This window comes from Notolepis coatsorum (genome assembly GCF_963971535.1).
Source record: "Notolepis coatsorum genome assembly, chromosome: 7".
NCBI lineage: Eukaryota > Metazoa > Chordata > Actinopteri > Aulopiformes > Paralepididae > Notolepis > Notolepis coatsorum.
The window spans coordinates 77,286,397-77,296,928 of NC_140171.1; positions in this window are offsets into that span (position 1 = coordinate 77,286,397).

A 10,532-nucleotide genomic window follows, 5' to 3' on the forward strand; every position below is an offset into this window, starting at 1 on the left:
TTCCCAGTGCGGTCATAACTCTTCAAATCCACCATTCCACCGTGTCTCCCCATGTTCTTCACCTTCTTCTTGCCTTCTAAAACGTTGTCTGGGTATACTTTAAATGTAGTCATGTCACTTTATGACTTTTATACAGACGAGTTGTTCAACCTTCCTGCTTAAAGTTCCCTTACTATTGTTTTTCTAGTCCTGAGCTGTGAGTGATTTACAGTATGTGTCCCTGCTGTCATTTTTTCATGTCTATTCTTTTAACTTTTTCTTACACCACAGCGTTCTCTGTAACTAACAATGTGTTCACCTGCCCAGTCAATTAAGCAAAGGATACTACTAAAAATTAAGGTTACTAAAATAAGAAATAAAATAACGACTAAATTATACTGTCGATTTTGGGGTCTAATCTGAATTATAACCCTGGGAGATAGCTGTTTATGCTTGCAAATATTGTTTAACTCCTCAAAAGTATACTAATATATATGAATCCTATTTACAAAGAAATTCTCTCTTTAAGTTTGTAAGCGGTGATCCATGCAGCGGTGTTTGTTCACATGTTTCGTACACATGTTAAACTCATATTCTGTACTCAAACATGTAAATGTCATCTCCCAAACTCCCATGGGAAACCAGTGCACACAACACATAAATAAACATACACAAATGAGATAACAAGGTAGCCAGAAGATGGCCTGTACAGGTCTTTGATAGCAAAGCCGTACACTACAGAGGATTCTAATAGGTCGGCCTTTTCTGTCTGTTGTTGGTATACCATCTGGCCCGTGTTACAACTACATCCCTTTAGGCCTGCAAATAATGACTCTCCATATCCTTGCATCCAACCTGCATACGCCTCATTGTGCTTCAGGGGAATATGTGACACTTCTGGTCCCTCCCCTTCCCTCCGCTCTCCTCCTCTTCACTATACTTCGCCAGTGGATGTCTTTGACTGTGGAGAGAGAGAGAGGCAGACCTTCGCTTCCACGATAAAAGGCAGGGGTAGGGCCCCTCAATCATTCCGCCCTCCAGGAGGTGAGGAGGAACGAGGGATGAGAGGGATGGGGGCCCTGGCAGGGTGCTGAGATGTGAGACACATTTTAGATACAGCTTTGGCTGCTAAAAAAAAATAAAACTCTTTTCCCCTCTATCTCCACTATTCCCTTTTGTTACCTTTGGGGACAAAAGACATGCAAATATTGGCACAGCACCATTCAGAAACCATGGGTGCAAAAGTACATTCAAAATGTCAGGGCAGCGCTTGGAAGAAAAGCGCAACAGCTTGCAGGTGCATCTCCCACAAGGTGTTGTCGCGGGTGTATTGTGTACTGTCTGCCACAGGTAGAGCTTTCCGTCCATTCACCCAACCGTGCTAGTGTTACCAATGGACACTGGAACACTATGGAAAACAAAGCTCAATGTCATTCACTCCCATCTCTTGTATCCAAGATCAACAAGGAAATTAAATGTGTTAAAAGTTGATGCATCAACATTAACCTCTTTGCATGGTTCCAATACTCACACCCCTCTTCCTCACTATATTTCCCCCACTTTCAGGAATTTGCTGAAACACAACATCCGTGTAGTCATGCTGGGGTTGGAGGGGAGGAAACGCAGGGAGATAATTTTTCTTGGAGCTCCTCCTCGCTCTGATCCAGGCACGAGTCGCCCCTGGGGAGGCTGCAGGGCCTGGGTCAGCCATATGGTGGCAAAAGCCCCTGGATAAGCTGGATCAGCTTCAGCACTTCCTGACCAAGGCCCGGACTGCACCACCGAGCAGGTAAATAAGAGGGGCGGTGGTGGTGGCAGGAACTGGAGCAGCAGCATGAGAAGCCTAAGGGAAGAGAAATGGAAATGGTTTCATCCATGGAATCTGCAACGCTAAGGGAAATTAAAGTCAGGGCTACATGGGGAAACTTAAACTAAATCTGCTGAGCCTCTGTGAGGAAAACACTGAAATTGCTCACTTGTTGAATGGAGCTGCAGTGCTTTGATTGTTCTTCTCCGTCAGAATCTCTGCCCTGTCTTGGCTAATTCTCTAATTAGCTGATTGTCAATTAATATAGATGGGGCGGGCACTCAGGGTCACATCTGAGAGTGATCCAGGGGAATCACCCCCCCCCCCCCCCCCCCTCCTTGACTAATGGTTATGCGTTATCTGACCTGCAGATAATTTGCCTCATTTATCAAGTAATATATGAAAACATATTGTATGTATTTATTACTTTATATGTACATCATTACAATATGTAACGTAACATATTTTAAAACATTAAAACCATGTCGATGTGTGTTATTCTTTTGTAAATAAAAATTTGCTCAGCATTTCTGCACACATGTTGTACATACATAGTTGGATGACAAATTGTAGTTGCATGGTTGATATACCGATAAAATCATGATGACAAAAATAATGCACTTCTTTGTAGTCTATATTTCTCTTATATTATCTCGGTTATTATTTGAATAAAAGAGTGTTTGGTATATAGATAGCATTATTGGACCAATAAATGTGTGGTTAATGTGACTTAAAAAACTAAAGAAATTCAAACATGATTCGTCCTCAGGACCTCTGCACCGCGCCGCCACAGAGAAGCAGACTGCCCATCTGTCTGTTGACAGGTGCACCAATCTCCATGGTTAGAGTGGACCGTACCATTCTTCACTGGACTGCACCAAGAGAGTGAGAAAGGGTTCCCAAAAGAACAGTGCTGACGGTTGTGCATGGTGTAACGTCTCTTTGGAGAGATGAGATTAACTAAATGAAACCGGAGTTCCCGACACCAGGTCTGAAGTCAAGGCTTCTTGTTCATTCAATCAAACATGGTACTGCGGGAACACACAACCAGATGACTCTTTCTTCAGGACTACCTTCAACCCCATCTGTAGTATCCCTTTTGGCATGTTTTTAGCTCATTCAATATTTAGTTGTATTACTAATCACTATAATTTTCATAACTTTTGAACAATAGATGCTATTTCTAATCCGTCAGCTGTTCAATATTGCCCACAAAATTGTCTATATCCCATACCCACTAAGTTTCATTCTAGCTTGTCCGTAAAGTGGTTGAACATGCAGTTATTGTTGAAATGTGGTGGCCAGACAATATATTTGTAAAAATTACTGTATCAAATATGATAAATATGAATAATAATAATCATGATAATCATACATATATTTTATATAATTTGAAACCCCTAGTTGTTATCTTCAAAATGGTACTACTATATATATTTACTTTGAGCATACCCAAAAACAGATATTCATCATAAACCCGTTCAAGTTCAAGTACATTTTCATAATGGAATGTTGATGGAATGTTGATGCTTAGGGCTAAGGGTTAACATGCAATGGCCCACATGTGGGCCCTCTTGAGGACGAATTTCCCACCGGCACTTTGGCGACCTCTAGCGGCTCGGGTGTGCATATATTTTAATACAATATATAAATCGAATTAAGGCCTATTTGTTGCCTGTCGATAGCCGCTTCAGGTGACGAAATCCGTTCAGCAGTTCTCGAGTTACATGCCGATATGCGAGGTGTTCACCGAAGTACACGGTATTGCACAAATACCACTCCCGATCTCGAAAATGATTGGACAGGGTTGTAGCCAATGAGTGTGGCTTTCCAATGATACCCCAGTTGGGGATGTACGAATCAGGGATCTAGGTGAAAAGCCAAAACAGGAAGAGAAAAAACGCAGAATGAATTCAAGTCTATGAGGAAAAGCAAACTCGCTCCTAATCACTAATTTCTGAATGGACTTTTATGAAATTTGGATATGTACTACACAATACTTCAGGCTATTGACCCAGGGTGTCTTTACAGCCATACCAATTTTTGGGGAAATACTACTTCTGGACTACTAACTACTACAGAAAAGGTTTTTCTGTAGGTGAATCTTCACCAGGCTCATGCATGTGCTATAAGTATAAAGTATAGTATTTTGGTTTGCAAAAAAAGTATGAAATCCTCAAAAACGAAAACTAAAATGACCACTTTTGGGGGTGATTCTTAAGAGGTTTTAAGGAATACATTTACTTTTATAATTTTTGTTGGGGTAATCTGCTTTTGTGTTAACAGTGTTATAATAATAATGCAGGACCTGCTCAGAGGTCTTTAATTGGCATTGGCAATTATCCTCAACACACACACACACACACGCATGCATTGTCTGTAGGATGATGCGATTCGTCTCTGCGATTAACATGTCAGAGACCTGATTGGGAATTTGGCCAGGAACGTCGGGGAACCCCCTACGATAGGCGTCCTGCTGGACAACAATACCACTTTCCGACAGCAGCCTTGACCGGGGCTTGAACCGGTGATCTTACGATCATGAGTCCGGAGCTCTACTCATGTAGCCACGCTGCCGGACAGTTCTGACCCTACATTTGGGAGTTGACATTTATTTAAAGCAACAATGTGTCTTTTTCTTTAATTCTTTGTATTAATTAATGAATTAATTAATTAATTAATTAATTAATTAATTAAGCTCAGCAAATTGAGACCACCGGCACTCACCTTCACTGCTCTAAGCTTAGTGTTGTGTCTCACCGGACCATTTCAGGCTGGAGCAGCGAAGGTGAGTGCCGTGTTGAAGCACCAGTGGTCTCCTTTTCATCTGCACACGCTCCAGAACTTGATGAATTAATAAAACACCAATTGTAAACAAAGAAACAGTCTCTTTAAACATTTTGGAGAGTTCTCCCCCAAGGGCTCTATATAGTGCATTGATTTGTACATACAGTGGGCTAGTATAACATTATTGGTTTTGTATCACAATATGGCTGGAAAATAGTGCTGAGCAGCCAATTCCCTCTCAGAATAGTCTGCCCCTTCAACATCCATGACTGCAAGGCCTTCCTCCTGTGTTGCTCACTTGCACTTGATTTAGCATTTTAACCAGTAATGTAGGCTAAGAGACACCAGAGGGTATACAGCAGCCTTTCCTCTCTTACTGAACAAGATACTTGTTACCTGGTGACATGGTTACCACCCAGTGTCAGTAATAACTGTACTACTACTACAAGCAAGCCTAGGTACGCCTGACCCGGATACATGCCAGTGGGGATGTGTTTGTTAATTATGATATGATATTATCATAATGAAGTGTGCGTACCCATAGCTGAATTTGTGCCGGATCCTATTGGAACACTATAGTAATCTGTCACTACAGACATTTACATCTGAAACACTCTAAAATGGGCCCCTGTTTATTTCCTGTTGCAATGTTTGCCAATACAGTAGCTGACAGGAAATAACCTGGGGCCAAAGCTGTTCCCTTAGCAACAGAATAGGAATGGAATTCTTCTGAAAAAGTCTACAGTAAAACCATGTAAGATTTTATGTTATCTTGTCTATCATGATTTTATTATAGACCTATATATTCCCATAAAAGTTACTTATAAATCTCCTGATTAAGTAGATGTGGAAGACAATTTCTGGTAAATGTGGTGTATATAAATCAGATGAAGAAACGTCAATGAGGTCAGGCAGCCTGATTACTTTTACCAACGGATTTCCAGTTCCACGTTCGCGTTCTGTGTTCTGATTGGCCACTGACGTTTCTGGTCGCGCCAATCGTGTGACGCCTGTTTCTTTCACCGGTTAAGCTTAGGCACTCTTTAGAAGTTGGTTAAGGTTAGAGTTTGTCTTAGAGCAGGGCGATAGAACACCAGCAATGATTCCATACTCTAACCTTAACCAACTTCGAAAGAGTCGCCTAAGCTTAACCAGTGATAAACTAGGCGTTAGGTAGTTTGCTGCTGTTCGAGGCGGAAATGGGCGAGTCACGCGATTGGGCGCACATGTCACATGACCAGAAACGTCAGTGGCCAATCAGATCGCACCAGAAACGTCAGTGGCCAATCATATCGCAGAACGCGGAACTGGAAATCCGTTGGTAAAAAACTAGACGCGGTCAGGCAGGCAGTGACCCTTGAACACAGTGATTGAGATGTGCACATTATCTTTCTTCCAATATGGCTGCCTGTAACCATTGGTAACCACTTTCATGGCAGAACATTGGGCGGGTTTCGGCTGTCCTGACCGTGGGAAGTTAGTTCCTCCCACCATTGTGCAGTGAGGACCAAGAATAGTGTGCTTCGCTGTGATGAGCCTCCTGGAGCTTGGAAAGGAGTGGGTCTGAGGCAGCCAGAAATTTGAAATGTATTCGAAACCCCTTGAGATATGCTATCTCGTTTTCAAGGGGATCCTTAACATAAGATACAAAACAATACATAACAAAACAAAACACAGGACAACAAAATACACTTATACACTGACAGACACTCTTCCAAGCTCACCCCCACAGTCCACACTGATTCCTCCCAAGAGGATCGTCGATATATGTTCCCATATAAGTGTACATACAAAATTACAGTTTGATCTGTAAACATGTAAACCCTAACACAGTAAATCAGTAACAAGTGCAAGTAGTCTGTAGATGAGTAAACAAAGATATCTTAAATAACCGGTAAGAAGTGAGAGATCTGAGTGAACAAGGCAGTTTGTTCCAATCAGCTGGAGCTTTATATTTAAAGGCAAGTCGACCAATAACTTTGGTGGTTCGAGGCACGACAAAGAAAGGATGATCCGTGTGTCTTAAATCATAAGCTTAACTATATGTTATGGTTTGTATAGTGACCCCAATTGCACGACACAGACAGGTAATCAGAGTTAGCCAAAACAAGGGCATGATTTATTATATACAAAAAAGCGGCACTCAGCCTTTAAAGGGGGAAAAAACACCAAAGTCCATGAACACAAAAAACGCGGCACTGTGCCTTTAAGGGGCGCACAGGCAGGAATCCTCCAGCACACAGGCAAAGAGGTACACGGGAAATCTTCCAGAAACACGGGCAAAATACACAGGACTCTTCATTGAACACAGGCATCCTCCCGACCAGAATGCTGCCGACGGGCAGCGCAGCAACCAGGGGGTCCAAGGGGAATGGGGTGAGAACACGGGCAACCTCCCGTGGAGTAATAGAGAGCGATGGCGAGCCTCACCCCAGGAACGGGTCCATGTAGAGGGAGTTGGGAAGTAGCCGGCAGGACATCTGGAGTGGGAACACTGGGATCCTCCCGTGGAGTAATAGAGAACGAAGACGGTGTCCCACTCCAGGAAACGGCGACAGGTGGCGATGTACAGGGGTGGCACGACGTCTCACGCCGGAGACGCGGCAGTAGATGGTAGTAACAAGAACGACCCGACAAGGGAGGGGAGTCTGCAATACTAGTACTCTCCCGAGCTGATTGCAAACTCCTCTCAGGTGCGTGAAGCAGAAAAACGGCACGCCCCCTCGTTGGGCTGCATGCAGAATTCCTCCAGCCCTCACACTATATGGAATTAGGAACTGCTTTAGGCCATGTCCCCACGTATCTGGATATTTTGCCAAACGCACATTTTATTCCACAATTGGGCCTTTCATCCACACGTAAAGGGTGTTTTCAGAGACATAAACGGAGATTTTCTTAAACGCATTTTAAAGGGGCTATGTACTGCTATTCCTAGCACTATTTGGGCAACTTTACACAATTCCTGTGAGTCTATGTAACACATCTGTAAGGTTTATTCCAAAAATAATCATTGTTTTATATTTCTAATCAAGTACTCAAAACCAGCATTTTTCTGCCTCAAGATTTTAGGCTGTTATGGCCTGGCTCCGCCCATAAGCACTTTGAGTGAGCCCACACAGCGACTGGTAGACAAAGAGATATAGAGAGAGAGAGAGAGAGAGAGAGAGAGAGAGAGAGAGAGAGAGAGAGAGAGGGGGGGGTGGGAGAGAGAGAGAGAGAGGGGGGGGGGGTGGGAGAGAGAGAGAGAGAGAGAGAGCTTCTTCCAGAGCGAAACCCGACACCTCTGCACACACTCCAGAGAGAGAGAGAGAGAGAGAGAGAGAGAGAGAGAGAGAGAGAGAGAGAGAGAGAGAGAGAGAGAGAGAGAGAGAGAGAGATTCTTCCAGAGCGAAACCCGACACCTCTGCACACTCCGGAGGGAGGGAGAGAGAGAGAGAGACAGAGAGACAAAAAGTCCAATCCAAATTAGACCAATTCCTAGAAAAAAAATTCCAACACAACAGCAAAAGTGTAAACGGGGCGGTAGAAAACATCAATAACATATTTGACCTTACAGCTTCCTTATCCAACCTAAAGGCCTCAAATAGGAAAGCGAGGAAAAATAGAAATAAAAATACGCATGACAAATGGTATGATAATTGTTGTGAAGGATCAGATTAAACCGAATATATATATTTATTTATGGATATATATTTAATAGTATTTGTATATCGTTTGATATCCCTTGTATATTCTTTGTACATATACACTGAATATCCCTTTAGTCTACTACAGCCCATAATAGTTCATTCTCTCATTGGACAAGAACCTGGCGCCAGCAGACAGGCCCCTTGAGTCAAGTTCAATAGTGCCGACGAACATGTCCCAACTAGCCCCGGTTCCGCGTAGGAATACGGCTACCGAAATACGAATGGTACTATTTGTTCACCGTGCATATAAATAGGGCGCAAGTAAAGTAGAACTTTCTTTTAGTCCATTAGTCCTTTACCCTCCAACCTAGTAACAGACGTGAAGCCTCACCCACGACCCACGTGTGGTGCAGTATGGCCTATTTTGGCCCCAGAATAGGCATTGAGACCTCGTGTAAATTCATAGCTGAATTGTCATAGTTTGGCACTGTACCGTCGAGTGGGACGTATTTCTATTAAGTAATAATAGTCTATTATGTATGGTGCATCGTTCGGTTAAAGTTCTAAAGTGAGCAGCACCCCCATCGTTTCCTCGCGTTATCTAGAGTCTTAACCAGGCTGGGCAGACCACGCGTGGTGCTTTCATCCGAGGAGTTCTGGGCGAGGACGAGTGGACCTGCACATTGGATTACCTACCCGGACGACTGCTGAGCCTATACGGCATGGAATATCTATTTGCTTTGGGTGCTTTGATTTGTGGAGCGGATAACAGCCAACGCCAGTGAGTGTTGGAATTACCCCCGAGAGGAGCCCAGGTGAGACGGCGCTCAACCCAGACCGAGGCCGCCTCGCTTCTCCTTCGTTGTGGACCTACAGCTACCGTCTACAAGAGGGCCCAAGTGTATTCATCTGTGGATCAAGATCCTGCGGGCACTGTTTTCTGTACCTGAATTCTCCCCAGGAATCGTTGGCCAGATGGGATGCAGCTGACGGCTCTCCAAACCCCCCCCCCTTACTGATTTACAACCAGCAGGACCCCTTTAGTATCCCGCTATAATCCTTAAGTACCATCGCTATAGATCCCTAAAGAACCAGGTTGTATACTTGCTTCCTGCGTAACCAGAGATTGGACATTCAGTGTTGATTTGCCTACGAATACTCATTTGCCTTACAAGTGCATTCAAATCATAAATGTAATTAAGTGAATGTTGTATATACCTTTTGCTATATTAAACCTTCGACTGTTATATTTGTGTGGACCTGGTTTCATATGTGGGAAAGTGTTCATCATACTTAGATATCGTGTACTGGATGGCCAGAAGTTAAAGTACATCAAGCGGTAGTGGTTTAATGATACCATACTTATCAATACAGTCAGGGAATTGTACCCCTCAGTTACAATAATGATTGTAAAAATCTCAGGAAGATATTAAGGAACCTATCAAACCAAAAACACAGAGACCCAGACAACCAGAACACACGTCTCCAATACAGTGAAACACTGAAACATTACAAAAACACAGTCAGAAAAAAAAGAGACCAACATGTTAGAAACCAGCTACAAGATATAGAGGAATCTATAAAAACAAACAACTTCTGGGAAAACTGGAACAAAATAAACAAACAACACCACGAGGAGCTACCCATCCAAAATGGAGATGTATGGGTAAACCACTTCTCCAATCTCTTTAGCCCAATACAAAAAAATGAACAGCAAAAACACATACAAGACAAACTACAAAGCCTGGAGTCAACCATAAAAGACTACCAGAACCCGATAGACTCCCCAATTACACTACAAGAACTACAGGACAAAATAAAATCACTTAAAATCAAGAAGGCCTGCGGAGCGGATGGTATCCTAAATGAAATGATCATATTCACAGACTCCAAATTCCAATTGGCTATACTAAAACTCCTTAACATTGTCCTTAGCTCCGGGATCTTCCCCAATATCTGGAACCAAGGACTCATAACACCGCTCCACAAAAAGGGAGACAAATATGACCCAAACAATTACCGTGGGATCTGTGTCAACAGCAACCTTGGAAAAATCCTCTGTATGATCATTAACCACAGACTCACACATTTCCTCACAAACAACAATACCTTGAGCAAATCACAGATTGGCTTCCTACCAAATCACCGTACAACAGACCACATTCTCACCCTCAGCACCCTAATCGACAACCAAATAAATAAAAATAAAAGCAAAGTATACTCCTGTTTCGTTGACTTCCAAAAAGCATTTGACTCAATTTGGCACGAGGGTCTGCTGTACAAACTGTTAGATAGTGGCATTGGAGGGAAAACATACGACCTCATAAAGT